Source organism: Hyperolius riggenbachi, chromosome 1, assembly GCF_040937935.1.
Source record: "Hyperolius riggenbachi isolate aHypRig1 chromosome 1, aHypRig1.pri, whole genome shotgun sequence".
NCBI lineage: Eukaryota > Metazoa > Chordata > Amphibia > Anura > Hyperoliidae > Hyperolius > Hyperolius riggenbachi.
The window spans coordinates 204,424,217-204,439,210 of NC_090646.1; positions in this window are offsets into that span (position 1 = coordinate 204,424,217).

A 14,994-nucleotide genomic window follows, 5' to 3' on the forward strand; every position below is an offset into this window, starting at 1 on the left:
ACAGCACTATCCAGGGGCGCCACGAGGAGGCTTCCCATTGCCCCCATACAAGGCATGCGAAAGCAAATGCTTATTTGCATGAGCAATGTCTCGTGATTAGCCAATAGGCCAAATTTGCAAAGCCAGATTTGTCAGGTTCACTTGGTTGATGCACACATGCTTTTTCTCTGATTATAGTCAACATGCTTTTTGTCGCCATGCAGTCATAAATGTAATACAGAGAAGAGGTTCCAGGAAAAGGGACCAGTAACGCTAACCCAGCAGCAGCACACGTGATGGAACAGGAGGAGGGCGGCGCAGGAGGAGAAGGCCACGCTTTGAGACACAACCCAGGCCTTGCATGAGGACAAGAAGCGTTCGGATAGCAATGCTTTTTGCCGCCATGCAGTCATAAATGTAATAAAGATGAGAGGTTCAATAAACAGGGACCGAAAACGCTAACCCAGCAGCAGCAGCAGCAGCAGCAGCACACATGAGGGAACAGGAAGAGCCGCAGGAGGAGAAGGCCACGCTTTTTGAGACACAACATCCCAGGCCTTGCATGAGGACAAATAGCGTAATAAAGATGAGAGGTTCAATAAACAGGGACCGGAAACGCTAACCCAGCAGCAGCAGCACACGTGATGGAACAGGAGGAGACGCAGGAGGAGAAGGCCACGCTTTTTGAGACACAGCATCCCAGGCCTTGCATGAGGACAAATAGCGTGCGGATATAGCAATGCTTTTTGCCGCCATGCAGTCATAAATGTAATAAAGATGAGAGGTTCAATAAACAGGGACCAGAAACGCTAACCCAGCAGCAGCAGCAGCAGCACACGTGATGGAACAGGAGGAGGCGCAGGAGGAGAAGGCCACGCTTTTTGAGACACAGCATCCCAGGCCTTGCATGAGGACAAATAGCGTGCGGATCTAGCAATGCTTTTTGTCGCCATGCAGTCATAAATGTAATAAAGATGAGAGGTTCAATAAACAGGGACCGGAAACGCTAACCCATCACAGATGGTCATTGTTCATGTTACTTGGTTGGGGTCCAGGAGTGTTGCGTAGTCATTTCCAATCCAGGATTGATTCATTTTAATTTGAGTCAGACGGTCTGCATTTTCTGTGGAGAGGCGGATACGCCGATCTGTGTCGATGCCTCCGGCAGCACTGAAACAGCGTTCCGACATAACGCTGGCTGCCGGGCAAGCCAGCACCTCTATTACGTACATTGCCAGTTCGTGCCAGGTGTCTAGCTTCGATACCCAATAGTTGAAGGGTGCAGATGGATTGTTCAACACAGCTACGCCATCTGACATGTAGTCCTTGACCATCTTCTCCAGGCGATCGGTGTTGGAGGTGGATCTGCACGCTTGCTGTTCTGTGGGCTGCTGCTGCATGGGTGTCATAAAATGTTCCCACTCCAAGGACACTGCCGATACCATTCCCTTTTGGGCATTAGCTGCGGCTTGTGTTGTTTGCTGCCCTCCTGGTCGTCCTGGGTTTGCGGAAGTCAGTCTGTCGGCGTACAACTGGCTAGAGGAGGGGGAGGATGTCAATCTCCTCTCTAAAGTCTCCACAAGGGCCTGCTGGTATTCTTCCATTTTGACCTGTCTGACTCTTTCTTCAAGCAGTTTTGGAACATTGTGTTTGTACCGTGGATCCAGAAGGGTATAAACCCAGTAATTGGTGTTGTCCAGAATGCGCACAATGCGTGGGTCGTGTTCAATGCAGTCTAGCATGAATTGAGCCATGTGTGCCAGAGTCCTGCCAGAATCCTCATCATCCTCTTGTGAGCGTTGTGATAGTTGTTGTGATGCATCATAGTCGTCACCTTCTTCTTGGTCTGCTTCTGCTGACCATTCGCGCTGAATTGTGGAAGTCCAACGTGCACCGCTCTGGCCCTCGTCAGTGGTGGCAGGAAATTCCTGCTCCAACTCCAGCTGTTCCTCCTCCTCTTCTTCGTCATAGCTGCTGGGGCCAGCGTTTCCTGATTCGGATGGCCTGATGTTGGTACCATCACCCTGATCGTTTTCTCCTTCAGATTCCCCCAGTTGCATCATGACAGCTGTTTCCTTGATTTTCAACATTGACCTCTTCAGTAAACACAGCAGTGGTATGGTAATGCTGACTGAAGAGTTGTCACTGCTCACAAGCAACGTGGATTGCTCAAAATTTTGGAGGACTTGGCAGAGGTCCAACATGTTGGCCCAATCGGATCCACAGAAGCTTGGCAGCTGTCCGGATGCGCCTCGGTACTGCGCCGTCATGTACTGGACCACTGCACTCTTCTGCTCGCAAAAGCGTGCTAGCATGTGCAGCGTAGAATTCCAGCGTGTAGGGACATCACACAGCAAGCGATGGTGGGGGAGATTGAAGCGCTCCTGCATCTTGGCGAGTGCCCCCGAAGCAGCACTGGAATTTCTGCAATGTTTGGCCACTCGTCGCACCTTCAACAGAAGACCGGCCACACCTGGGGATGTCCTCAGGAACCGCTGAACTACTAGGTTCATCACGTGCGCCAGGCAAGGGATGTGTGTCAGCTTAGCCAACCTTAAAGCGCGACTGAGATTACTCCCATTATCACACACAACCATGCCCGGTTTCAGGTCCAGCGGTGCCAGCCACAAATCTGTCTGTTCCTTTATTCCCCTCCAAATTTCCTCCCCTGTGTGCTGCTTATCCCCAAGGCAGATCAGCTTCAGCAACACTTGCTGACGCATGCCAACAGCTGTGCTGCACTGCTTCCACGATCCTACTGCTGCTGGGTTTCCGGATGAGGTACAGCTTTGAGATGCGTTGGAGGAGAAGGAGTCAGAGAGGTAGGTGCTGCTGTTGTTATCCAGTGGGAGGGACGGCGGTGCAGCTGTTTGCGGCGTGGGCAACACCCACGCCGTAGCAGGTGAGGACTCGCTGCCAGGCTCCACAAGGTTCACCCAGTGCACGGTAAGGGAGATGTATCGACCCTGGCCGAACACACTCGTCCAGGTGTCAGTGGTGAGGTGAACCTTGCAGGCAATGGCATTCTTCAAGCTTCGGGTTATTTTGCTGACCACGTGCTCATGCAACTCAGGCACTGAAGAGCGCGCAAAGAGGTAGCGGCTGGGAACCACGTAACGTGGGATGGCCACTGACATCATGCCCTTGAAGCTGTTTGTCTCCACCACTCGATATGGCAGCATTTCGCAGGCCAGAAGCTTGGCTATGCTGGCTGTTACTGCCACGGCCCGGGGGTCATTTGCTGGCAATTTCCTCTTGCGATCAAACATCTCCGAGACAGACAACTGAATCGTAGAGCTGCACACTGAAGGGCTGTTGGTTGTTGTGTTTGATGAACACTGGGAGACCTCAAGAGCACTACTCCGGAAAGTGATAGTGTCAGCGTCTGATGTTTGTGAATGTTGTGAACCATGCAATGGCTGGGCTACTGCTGCTGCTGAGGCGGGTCTGGTGGTGAGTCTGGTGACCCCAAGGGAGGCAGTGTTGCTGGTACCCTGTCCTGCCGCGTTTGCCCACAGAGTGGGATGTTTGGATAGCATGTGGCGGCTCATGCTGGTGGTGGAGAGGTTGTTAATACTTTTCCCCCTGCTCAGGCGGGTCTTGCACACCTTGCAAATCGCCATAGTACCATCCTCAGTGCAGTCTTCAAAGAAAGCCCAGACTTTGGAGCACCTGCCTTGCTGGCGATTTCTGTTTGCGCCTCTTTTGCCTCTCACTTGAACTTCCACGCTTGTGGTGCCTGAAATTGCGCGCCGCCTACCTTGTGGCACAAGGCAAACTTGTGCAGCAGTGGGTTCTTCAACAGACTCATCTGTGCTGCTGCTACGACGGCGATGTTCTCGTTCACAAACAAAATCTGGGTCTCTGTCCACATTGTCCATACCCTCCTCTTCCATCTCCTGAAACTCGTCATATGTCATTGTGGGGGGCCGCCGCCGTGGAGTAGAGCTCCCCAGAACAACCTCTGCGCAGCTCACTCCAACGTCGTCTTCCAGATCTTGTCGGCCGACCTCCTGCAATTGCAACCCCTCCTGCCCAACTTGCTCTGGGATTTGGGTTTCCGAGTCCTCCTCGGACTCGCCTTGTATTTCAGTGCGCGGTGCATTTCCCACAGTTAATGGTTGTGAATCCGGGCACAACATTTCTGGCTGTTCCTCCATTGACCTTTGAAAGGTGGAAGTTTGTTGGGCTGGGAATAGCTCCTGCGAATACCCCATTGTGTCCTGAGGTAATTCATCGGACTGGTTATCTGGCAGTTGTGTGCGTGGTGTCGCTGCCGGTTGTGTCAGCTTTGTGCCCACTGGCTCCTTGTAACTGGCTGAGGACTCGGACCTCGTGCGTGATGTGCTGGTGCTGCTTAACCCACTGCTGGACGCTTGAGAGGTCATCCAAGTAATTATCTGGTCCTGTTCTTTTGGATTTGTGAGGGTTGTTGTCCTGGACAACATGGGCGGTATTGAGTGGGTTTTCTTGGGTGCTCCCCTGTGGCCTGTACGTGAACCGTCAGGGGAAACACCTCTTCCCTTGCCCCTCCCTCTTTCACCGGGTTTCTTCCTCATTTCACTTATCCTTAAAGTACACGCTGACTGGCAGCAGTACAGTGGCAGTACAGAAATGCTATACAGTGGTGGGTGAGCGGTGTACCACTATTCTCAGCAGCGACACAGAGCACAATGCTATACAGTGGCGGGTGAGCGGTGTACCACTATTCCCAGCAGCGACACAGAGCACAATGCTATACAGTGGCGGGTGAGCGGTGTACTACTATTCCCAGCAGACACAGAGTGGCAGTAAACAGAATGCTATATAGTGTGGCTGAGCGAGGTACACAGAGTGGCAGTAAACAGAATGCTATATAGTGTGGCTGAGCGAGCGGTGTACTACTATTCCCAGCAGACACAGAACAGTAAACAGAATGCTATATAGTGTGGCTGAGCGGTGTACCACTATTCCCAGCAGCGACACAGAGCACAATGCTATACAGTGGCGGGTGAGCGGTGTACCACTATTCCCAGCAGCGACACAGAGCACAATGCTATACAGTGGCGGGTGAGCGGTGTACTACTATTCCCAGCAGACACAGAGTGGCAGCCAGTAAACAGAATGCTATTGAGTGTGGCTGAGCGAGGTACACAGAGTGGCAGTAAACAGAATGCTATATAGTGTGGCTGAGCGAGCGGTGTACTACTATTCCCAGCAGACACAGAGTGGCAGTAAACAGAATGCTATATAGTGTGGCTGAGCGAGGTACACAGAGTGGCAGTAAACAGAATGCTATATAATGTGGCTGAGCGAGCGGTGTACTACTATTCCCAGCAGCGACACAATGACTGGGGGGACCCTGGCTAGCGTGGCTGGAGCGCGAACTACCCTGCCTGCCTACCCAAAGCTAAACCCACAGACAAATGGCGGAGATATGACGTGGTTCGGGTATTTATTTACCTGAACCACGTGACAGTTCGGCCAAGCAGAGCGTGTTCGGGTCCGAACCACGTGACCGGTTCGGCCAATCACAGCGCTAGCCGAACGTTCGGGGAACGTTCGGCCATGCGCTCTTAGTTCGGCCATGTGGCCGAACGGTTTGGCCGAACACCATCAGGTGTTCGGCCGAACTCGAACATCACCCGAACAGGGTGATGTTCTGCAGAACCCGAACAGTGGCGAACACTGTTCGCCCAACACTAGCCATGTGCACCACGTAGCTGTAGTGTTTTGTACAGCGTTAACAAACTGCAGAATTCCCTCAGCAATGGGAGCAAGATCAGGTGGTGCAGGCGGCCAGGTCAGCACATGTGCAGAAGTAGGCAACTCAGCTGGGTTATGGACTTTGCAGGGCAGTAAGCAACGTAATGGAACAGACTGGGAGGATGATGAGGGAGCAGATGGACTACATGGGCTGGAGGAAGACCCAGGTAAGTATAAATCCTTGACAAAAAGAGTAGAAAATGCTGGCGCTGCTACAAAATGCTTCCTTTATTCAAAACTTGCTGTTACATAATAAGTGCAAAAATGCAATGTCCATAAGCCGAATAAAAATACACATACCAGTGGATGGAGAGGTGGCACTAGTGATGATGGTGGGTGCTGTGTACAAATGCCTGATGGCCGTTTTGCGCACTACTTCACTTCTACGTCTGGATTCTACAGAGGCTTCTATGAAAGCTAGAGCGTGCTACATGCACCAATCAAGAGAGGAAACACATTTAAGCCATCCTGCCCGGGCGGCCATCTGACTATACACTGTAGTGCCAACCTGCTACTACTACTATTTGAAGTATAAATCCTTTCCTCCCTTTCATCTCAGGTACACTTTAAAGGATATGGGAAATTATGATGTCCAAACATACAAACAATGTGGTATGTTATGCTTATATAAATTGTAGTGGGCAGCATGCACCTTGCTAATGTTGAAATGTCTTTCAAGACTGCTTCCTGCTCAAACAACACAGCGCCACATGATTTTCAATTCTGCGGGCGCTAGAAGTTGTTTCCAGTGGTGATGTCATTGCTTCCTGGCAGCTCTAGACATTGATTGGTCAGAGGTTTGTAAGAACAGAGATTTTCTGATCAAGAGTTTTCTTGTTTGCCATTCGGGAAGCAAGGAAGCGATGATTATAACACAACATTATTCCTTGTACATGGTATTGTCCAAGATGTTTAAGGACAGGGAAGACTCGGACACACCTCGTCAAATAGACAACACATTTATTCATGCATCAAGGGCCGTTGATACAGGCATCATCAGAGTAATGCTACAGATCATTAGCACACAGCAGATTTTATAGGGTTACAAGTATGCAAAAATATACACTCCCTGGGGCTGGCCAGGATATTTGTCATTGTTACAGAAACCAGTCACAGATCAATATTCACTGCAGACATGAAACAGTTAAGTCCATATTCCTGGAATTCTCCTCCCATATGTAAATGAAAATCTCCACCCCCCAGGTAATTTACTGAGGAACTATGTGTGACCACTGAAACAAAGAAAGGGGATGCATCTGTTTTAAAATAAGCATCATTAACTGTATACCATGTCTAGCATGGTCTCCATTCCTGTAATCCATCTTGAAACCAGACTGTTTATCTGGCTGAAAATAAACAAGAGGAAGTTCCTTTAAATTCCAGTCTGCATATCGATACTCAGAGTAAATACAATGTTCAGTGTTTAATCAGCATAGAGACTTCATTTAACATAGCTGAATCTTAACAAAATGTCCACCATAGATACAAGAGAAACTTCACATCTTTATCACTCCCTCCTCTAGTTCATTCCTGTGAACTATTTATATCAAAAGTTTTTCCTTGGTCCTTTGGTGGGGGGCCCCAGCTGATATCACCGGATGGCATTGTAGTATCTTCTCCCTCCCCAGAGCCGCACCCTTAGCCAAAACTCTGAGTTGGGTGGTGCACCCTGGGAGAGCATTATTGTGTCTCTCCTCAGGGTGAGTCAGAAAAGGTTCCTTGAGGTCCTCCATTGAAGCAAAGTGTCATACCAGGATGAAGAGTGCTCCTTTTTGATGTGGAGCGATGTCTTACCAAGGATTCAGCTGCTGTCACCTGTCCAGCTGGGGTTTCTTTCCTCACATCCTTGGGACCTCTTGCCACTGGTTGTAGAATAACAGGTTATATGGTGACACATGAGGTAGAGTTGAAATCATGAGGTAGGTGCCACACTATGGACAACAAGTCTCTCTGGTGTCTTCTTGGTGATAAGCCAGGACCCCTTTAAGTCTTCTGAGGTAGATCTTAAGGTAGAACTAGAGGGTGATTGATGTGGTTGTTGCCTAGGTGCACAAGGAAAACACAAGAACATGTCTGCAGGACAGAGGAAAAAGTTTTTTTTTTTTTTTTTTTATAGTCCCTGTACCAAGCCCCAGGTGTCTGTGGCCCCTTACTCTTTTTTTTTTTTTTTAAATAGAGCCATATCATATTTGTTCAATAATAACACATAGGGGATTACAATGCCTAATAAATCTACCCTCTCACTTCTAACAGACTCCTCCCGCCCCTAGCCCAGCAGTCTGACCGCTGGCTTCCGGTTCAAGAAGAGTCTGTATAATTATCAGTTTCATTCATACCTATGTTAACTTGTTTTCTCCATCGCTGGAGGACCCTACGATTTCCAGTCACTGGTGTCCATTCATACTATTTAACTACAAGGGATTGGGGTAAAATTACCATGATTACACAACATTTATCCATATTCGTCATCCGGGGATACCACCACTAAAACATCCCTGAATTTCTTTTTTTATTTCTTATTTATCCTTGGGCTCAACCTCTTCATTTTACAAAACATGAATAACTGAAAAAGGTCAAACAATACGGTAAGGGCTATTAGTACCACTACTGGGTTGAGCATGAGATTCAGAAAGGCACTTGCTTTTGGACTATACCCGAATAAGCTTTCCCACCAGGACACACTAGCATCTTGCTCAAGGGCATGTGAGACCTGTAACAGTTTCTCACGATCATGCTCCAGGAGCACAGTTGCTTGCCTTTCTGAAGCTCCGAGAGTTTGTATGATCTCATCCTTTTTCCCAAAATCCAATAACCACCCTTTCAATTCTGCTCCACACCCTAAAGGAATCTTTTGTAAATAGGCAGGTGTATCAGGTTTGATGTCGAGTCTCTTTTCAGGTGTTATGGGTGTTCGCCCTTCTGGCTGTGCCAGATCTATCCCTAGGACTGGGCCAATGGTGCAGTACACCCCTCGGGTCAGTGTTCTACCTTGAGTACAATTCAATGTGTACACTGCATAAGAAGTGACATTCTCCATCTGATACCAGCACCAATAACCCTGTCCCAGACATTTCATCCTGCTCGGCACCTTTTTTGTTGCGTCCATCAAACATTATCCTTCCTTGTCCCAGCATTGCTGTCTCAAAATTATATTTTGTTGTCCTTGACATAAGAGAACATTTTCCTTTTTCCAGTGCCCATATGTATCTACTAATCTGGGCTCCCCTTCTTCATACAGCACTAAATTTCATGGTTAACCCAGGAGTGCAAAACCCGCACCTTCAGATAGAATAGAACCCAGATTTACCACTGCATAAGCTTGGTATTCTTTGCCAGCAACAGGCACTAAGAAGGAAATAGTGCCTGTGAGGCTCTGACACCCATGGAACTGAGTAAGCCACCATTTTTCATGTGTCTTGCAAAATCAAGGACAGATCTTTCAGCCGGTTTACGTAAATTTATAGAAAAATGGCCAGCGTGCAGCGAGGTTATCATTAGCTTTAAATCTTGTGAAAGTTCAGATTGAACCTGCGTACATGATAATGCCAACTGGACGTCTTCTGAATGTTTAAACAGACCTGCAATTAAACCCTTGAACTTCTTCTTCATTACTTCTGACAGTGATGCTGTAGCATCAATGTGGTCATGTTGTAAATTCTCCAATACATGATTTATATCTAAATGGGTTTTCACTCCCATCCCTACATGCTGAGCCACCCCTCCAAGTTTATTTCGTAGCACCTCCAAATCCATAGTGTTCAAAAGCTCCCAAACCGAGACCCCCAGCCCCTCGTACTGTACCCATCAAATCCCTTTTTACTTTATTGTGGCTATGTCCTGATTACAACCACCCTTTCAGCATGTATATTTGATTTTTGACATACACACCACACCTCCTGTCTCATGCATTCACCCTAAAGTCAGTTAGGGTTACTCTCCATCGATCTGAGTATCCACCAACATCGCCCAAGGTGCAGCCAATCCAGGAACAATTAGATCCGCCACTTTGACAGCTGGGACCTTACATGTGTCTGAACTCACCTTTGCATGGACCACAACATCCTTTTCCCATTCTACTTGAACTACAGTTACACATACTTTATCTTTTCCTTCCCATGTGTACCATCCCTTTTTATTTATCGACAGGTTGTTCACACCAGGAACTGGACTCTCCCCATATTACAACCACCCTTTATCCGACTCCTCATAGAGAGGCCAGACAAATGGTCCATATAGATCTAAGTCTAGATCTAATTCATAGCCATGAGGATCTTTCCAGTCCGTGGTATGATACACTCCCCTCAATCCCTCAGACATGGGAATCCCATACATCCATTCATTTACCTTTGGTGCATCTATCCCATTGCACAGCACATCCCACCTCCAAGGGTTTGGTCCATTTAAGGAGAGAGACTGATTTGATGACCAGTACGCTGTGTCAATAATATAATGACCTTCAATGTCTGGTGTACAGGCCTCTCTCATAATTCTCACCATATACTGACGTACTGTTATACCTTTTTTAGGTGTGGTGCGTTCAAATAACTTACTTTTAGCATCTGTTTGTACATGCAATACCAGGGTGCTAAAATAGGCACCAAGTCCGACTTTTTCAGTGTCTTTATACTAGGTGACTTGTTTGACTATACTACAGTTCAGTCCAAATATAATTCTTTCTTGAGTCAAGTATGTTAGAGGGTTTACAGTTCCAATGTACTCAGGAATTTGCGTGAGTCGGAACTCCATAATCCCATCTGCTAGGTTATAACACTTATTTAACAAAGTACCTTGCACTGGTTCGGGTTGGTCATAGAATATTTTCCTTACTGTCCTGTCTCTCCAACATTATATACCATGTACATAATGTTCCAGTCGTCATACCCTCCTCTTGTCGGGTCTTCAGGATATAATTTTCCTTTGTCACCTCTTACTGGCAATGGGTCAACTGAGGTTCCATTGTTTAAATTGTATGATAAGTCCCTCAGATCTTCACTTTCAAGTGTTTCGTCATCTATGTCATTAGGGTCTGTACTGAAAATTCCTGGTATGGTACATATGTCTACTTCAGGGTCCTCATCTCCCTCACAGTCAAGTATATTTTTGTCGTGGACATATGTCAAAAAGAAAATAATCTCAGGTCTTCCCTGCAACTTCTGTTTTAAATACTCCTGAAAAAGGGGGAATTGTTCTGCGGTACAGACTGCCACAGAGCTCATGTAGGGTATGCCATTCAGTGTCCATTACGATAGGTGGATGTATTGGTCTAGCATATTCAAAATAATGCTAAATAGTGGGACTCATTCCCTTTATACCATGTACATGCAAATACCCATGGACAAAGAGGGGGTATTTTGGCACTAATTTCCCATGTTTATACTCTATCCTGTGAAGGTGGGATGGATCCCATCCTTTTGGTTTTATTCCCCATATTTCATAAGATTTGGGTGGAACCCAAAGTTCCTGATGGTGATTTGGGACATGCTGACTATCAGTCCCTGTGGATTCTCTTGACAAACGACATAACATACAGACTAACATAAATGCCCCTGTTGGCATAGCTGTCTTAATTATTTTCCCGTATTCCTTTACAATGAGATGCATGGATCCACAGAACCTTCCCCTCCAATTGTCACCGAATTTAGAATCTGAAATAGAGGAGACAACTTGTCCATGCAATTTTTGTACGTGGGTTATGTAATGATTATACATACATCTCTAATGTTTAATGCATAGTTTGTCCTTTTTGTTCTCTATTCCTGACATCACTGACGCCAATACCTGTGAAAGGCTGGAGGTCCAGCCCTTTAATTCAGATCTAGGAAGTTTATACATAGAAACTGACAAGCACCTGTTGAGGGTCCTCCCATCATGGGAGGCCCCCTGCCTTTGAAAGCTAATCACATTAGTCAGCTGAAGAGTCAGATGAAGAGTCAGATAACTCAGCCTCCGTGTCCCTATCGGTCTGTGTTGTTTTATAGTTAGACTGAGGTGTGTAGCTACACTGTTTGATGAAATGCCCTGGGCTTCCACATCTGTAACATACCCTCAAACCTCGCCTACGAGGTCTAGGTGGATAGACAATTTTGAGTTGGTTTGCCAAAGCGTTTGTCCAAAAATGCCCCTTTTCACTGGAGTCTTGTGACACATCCCTTGGTATAAATGTCTTGCTGACTATTTCCTTCAGGTCCCTCTCCCCACACACCCTTTTGATAAGTCGAAACATGTCTCCCCATGTGGCCTTGTAGCACGTCTGTGTATCTATTAGTCCTTTTGCAAATTTGGCAGGGTCAGCTCGTGGGTGGGGTATGACACTCAAAAGTCCCCTTATTTCTGAGGGGGTCCAGGGTATACGGTGTCTGGTAGTACCTGTCAGCCTGCCATGGTTATTTGACAATACTTGTTCCCTCACTGGATATATCATTTCAGCAGGGTGCTGCTGTTCCCAGTTGGGTTTAGCAGGAGCTCCTGACAGGTTAGTCTCCCTCTGTGACTCACTGGGATTATGTTTCTCCTGCGTTTGCCTTAAGGGGATTGGCTCTTGCCTGAAAGGGTTAGTATCACTTACCCAGGATGGTTGACTGCTGCCTGACTGTGGTGTAAAAGGGGCAGTATTAGGACTAAGCTGCAAAGTGCCTTGGGGTGTGCCATTTAAACTATCAAGGTCGGTTAAGTCTGTATTGTCACTGAAGGGACTAGGTGATAGTCTAGTGTCAGAGAGAGAAGGTGTCACTTCCCCTTCTTGGCTTTGACTTAGATGTTGCTGCCAACCTGGTTCTGGCACCCTTGCCGTGGTAGTGGGCTGAGAGGGCATAGGAGTAAGCTGTGGGAAAAATCGATTTCTAATTTGAGATAGTAATGGATGATCCATGAAGGGGGAGGGCTGCATGTAGTGTGTTAAGTAGTTGCTTATATTACTAAGATGAGTAGGGATGAATTCATAAGGGGAGCAGTGAGGGATGCCCGTCATCATTGGTTGGAGGGGGTACATCCTATCATTTGGATTCAGAGCATAGTTGAGGGGAGTGTATTCTGACACTCTCCCTGTCCCATATGCATGTGGTGATTCTTCCCTTAACTGTGCTAGGGCAGTTGGTGTACTTACTTCAGTGGTTAGCTTAGGATCTATAGTGGGATGACGCAGTTTCCCTAGCTCCCCTCTTCCCCCGTGAGCTCCTAGGCTTGCTGATTCTGGCGCATCCTGTCTCTGCCTCTGACCTATGTGAAACTGTACTTCCTCTGTTTCAGTGAGGTCAATGAGAGGCTGTGTTGCAGCATTGCCTCTTGTAAGAGGTTCTGCAGCAGCTCTATGGCTCACGTCTTGTGACGCAGTTCTGTTGAATGACTCATGCAGCTCCCCGGACATGATTGCAGACCAAGCTTGGTATGCTCCCATCTCCATTACCTCCTTCTCCTCTATTTGCTCATCCTCTGACCCATACAATTGTTCAGTGCTTGTAGTTGTAGGTCTCATCTTACCTGTGACAGTTGCAGATTGTGTCACTGTCAATATGTTCACATCCTCTGATCTCCGGATGGACTCCTTCATCCATCTACTCCATGCCTCTCTCTCATTAGGACGACTCATTCTCATTCTGTGTGTGTCCCACAGATTTTCCCAAATTTTTGGCTTAAAGGTACCCTTTTTAGCAAACTTGTGGTTCGTCCACCATTCCCATTCCTCTAAATATCGTGACACCCATAGTCCATATTTGTCAGACATTTCCTCTCGAGGGGTCAAATACTGTGGCTCTCCACGATTTGACTCTCGTTTCCGGGAAATTGAGTTCCTCATAATAAAGACTATGTGTTCGCCCTGAATTCCACGCAATTCTCACACCAAAGGTGGCCAATCCTCTGGTTTCGAATGGGAGCAACTCAAGCAACACTCTCTGTGTTGCTTCTGTGCAATACACTTATTGACACAAGGGTCAGCCAATCCCGCCAATCTTCTAGTGACTTTCACAATAGCTTGCGATGCCTCACATAGACCCCTTCAGCTACAGTGAAAGCTTATAAAGCTCTCACTGTGCTGCCTGGTTAGCCTGCAAGACACCAGTACCAGTGAGGTTTCACAAAGGCTCACTTGTCTGCTTGAGTGGCCTGGGGAGCAGCAAAACCCTAAGTTCGGCTGCACTGCTCACCTGGTCGCCCAATTATGTCCAGCAGGCAGTGGTCTGGTGTGCATCACAATCCCTGTGAAGTCCCGACTACAGTCACAAAAGTCTGCAATGCCCCACTTAGATCCTCCAGCCCCAGTGAGAGCTTACAAAGCTTCCACCTTGCTGCCTGACTGGCCCGCAAGACACCAGTACCAGTGAGGACTCACAGAGCACCCACCTGTCTGTTTGAGTGGCCCGGGGAGCAGCAAAACCCCAAGTTCGGCTGCACTGCTCACCTGGTCGCTCAATTGTGTCTAGCAGGCAGTGGTCTGGTGTGCATCACAATCCCTGTGACATCCAGTAATCTATTGATCGGCAATGAATTGGATCTGGCTGAGCGGAGACTTCTCTCTCGTGGTCGGGAAGCTCCTCCCCCGGTGGACAAACCTCAAAGCCAAACCTCAAAGCCTCCTCTAAGGCAGCTTGAGTCTCATATATATCAGCCAAATCAGGACAACACAAATTCTTCCACCAGATATAACACCACTAGACTATCAGAATGATTATACTGTTAACTGTAGCAATGAGCCAATAAATCAGTGTCTCACAATCCCTCTCAGGGCAAATAACAGCACCCTGTGAGAAATTTACATTTATTTGATCAGGATAAGACCTTTTGAGCATTCGGTCACTCCCTCACTCATCCAGGGGTGTGCACAGGCTATACTGTCTCAGATATGTAAGCCATCAGAGTCATCTGAACACTTAGAACCCTCAGGTAGTGGATCCAACCTCTCCACTAACTGAGGGATTGGATAATTAATTCCAGATCCTCAGAATTGTCTGATTATTCTGAGTTGTCTAGTCCCTGCCCCACCCTCTCTTAATAGTTGAGGGATTGGGAGGTCCCAGGGGGCGACTAATTTTGACAGAAAAATATAATGCTGAGCGACTATTTCAGGCTTTGTCTGGTATTCAAGACCCAATTCTGCACACTCCCAGGGTGTTGACTATAAGGGGAATTGAGTGCTGCCTGGGAGGCGTGGCACATAGGGCCTTATTACAATTGGCCTGTATCTGTCTAGAGAGATATTGGGGATGCCGCAGGTCACTCTCCTCCTGATCAAATATTCAACTATACTGGGTACTTTTTCCAATGATATGAGACACT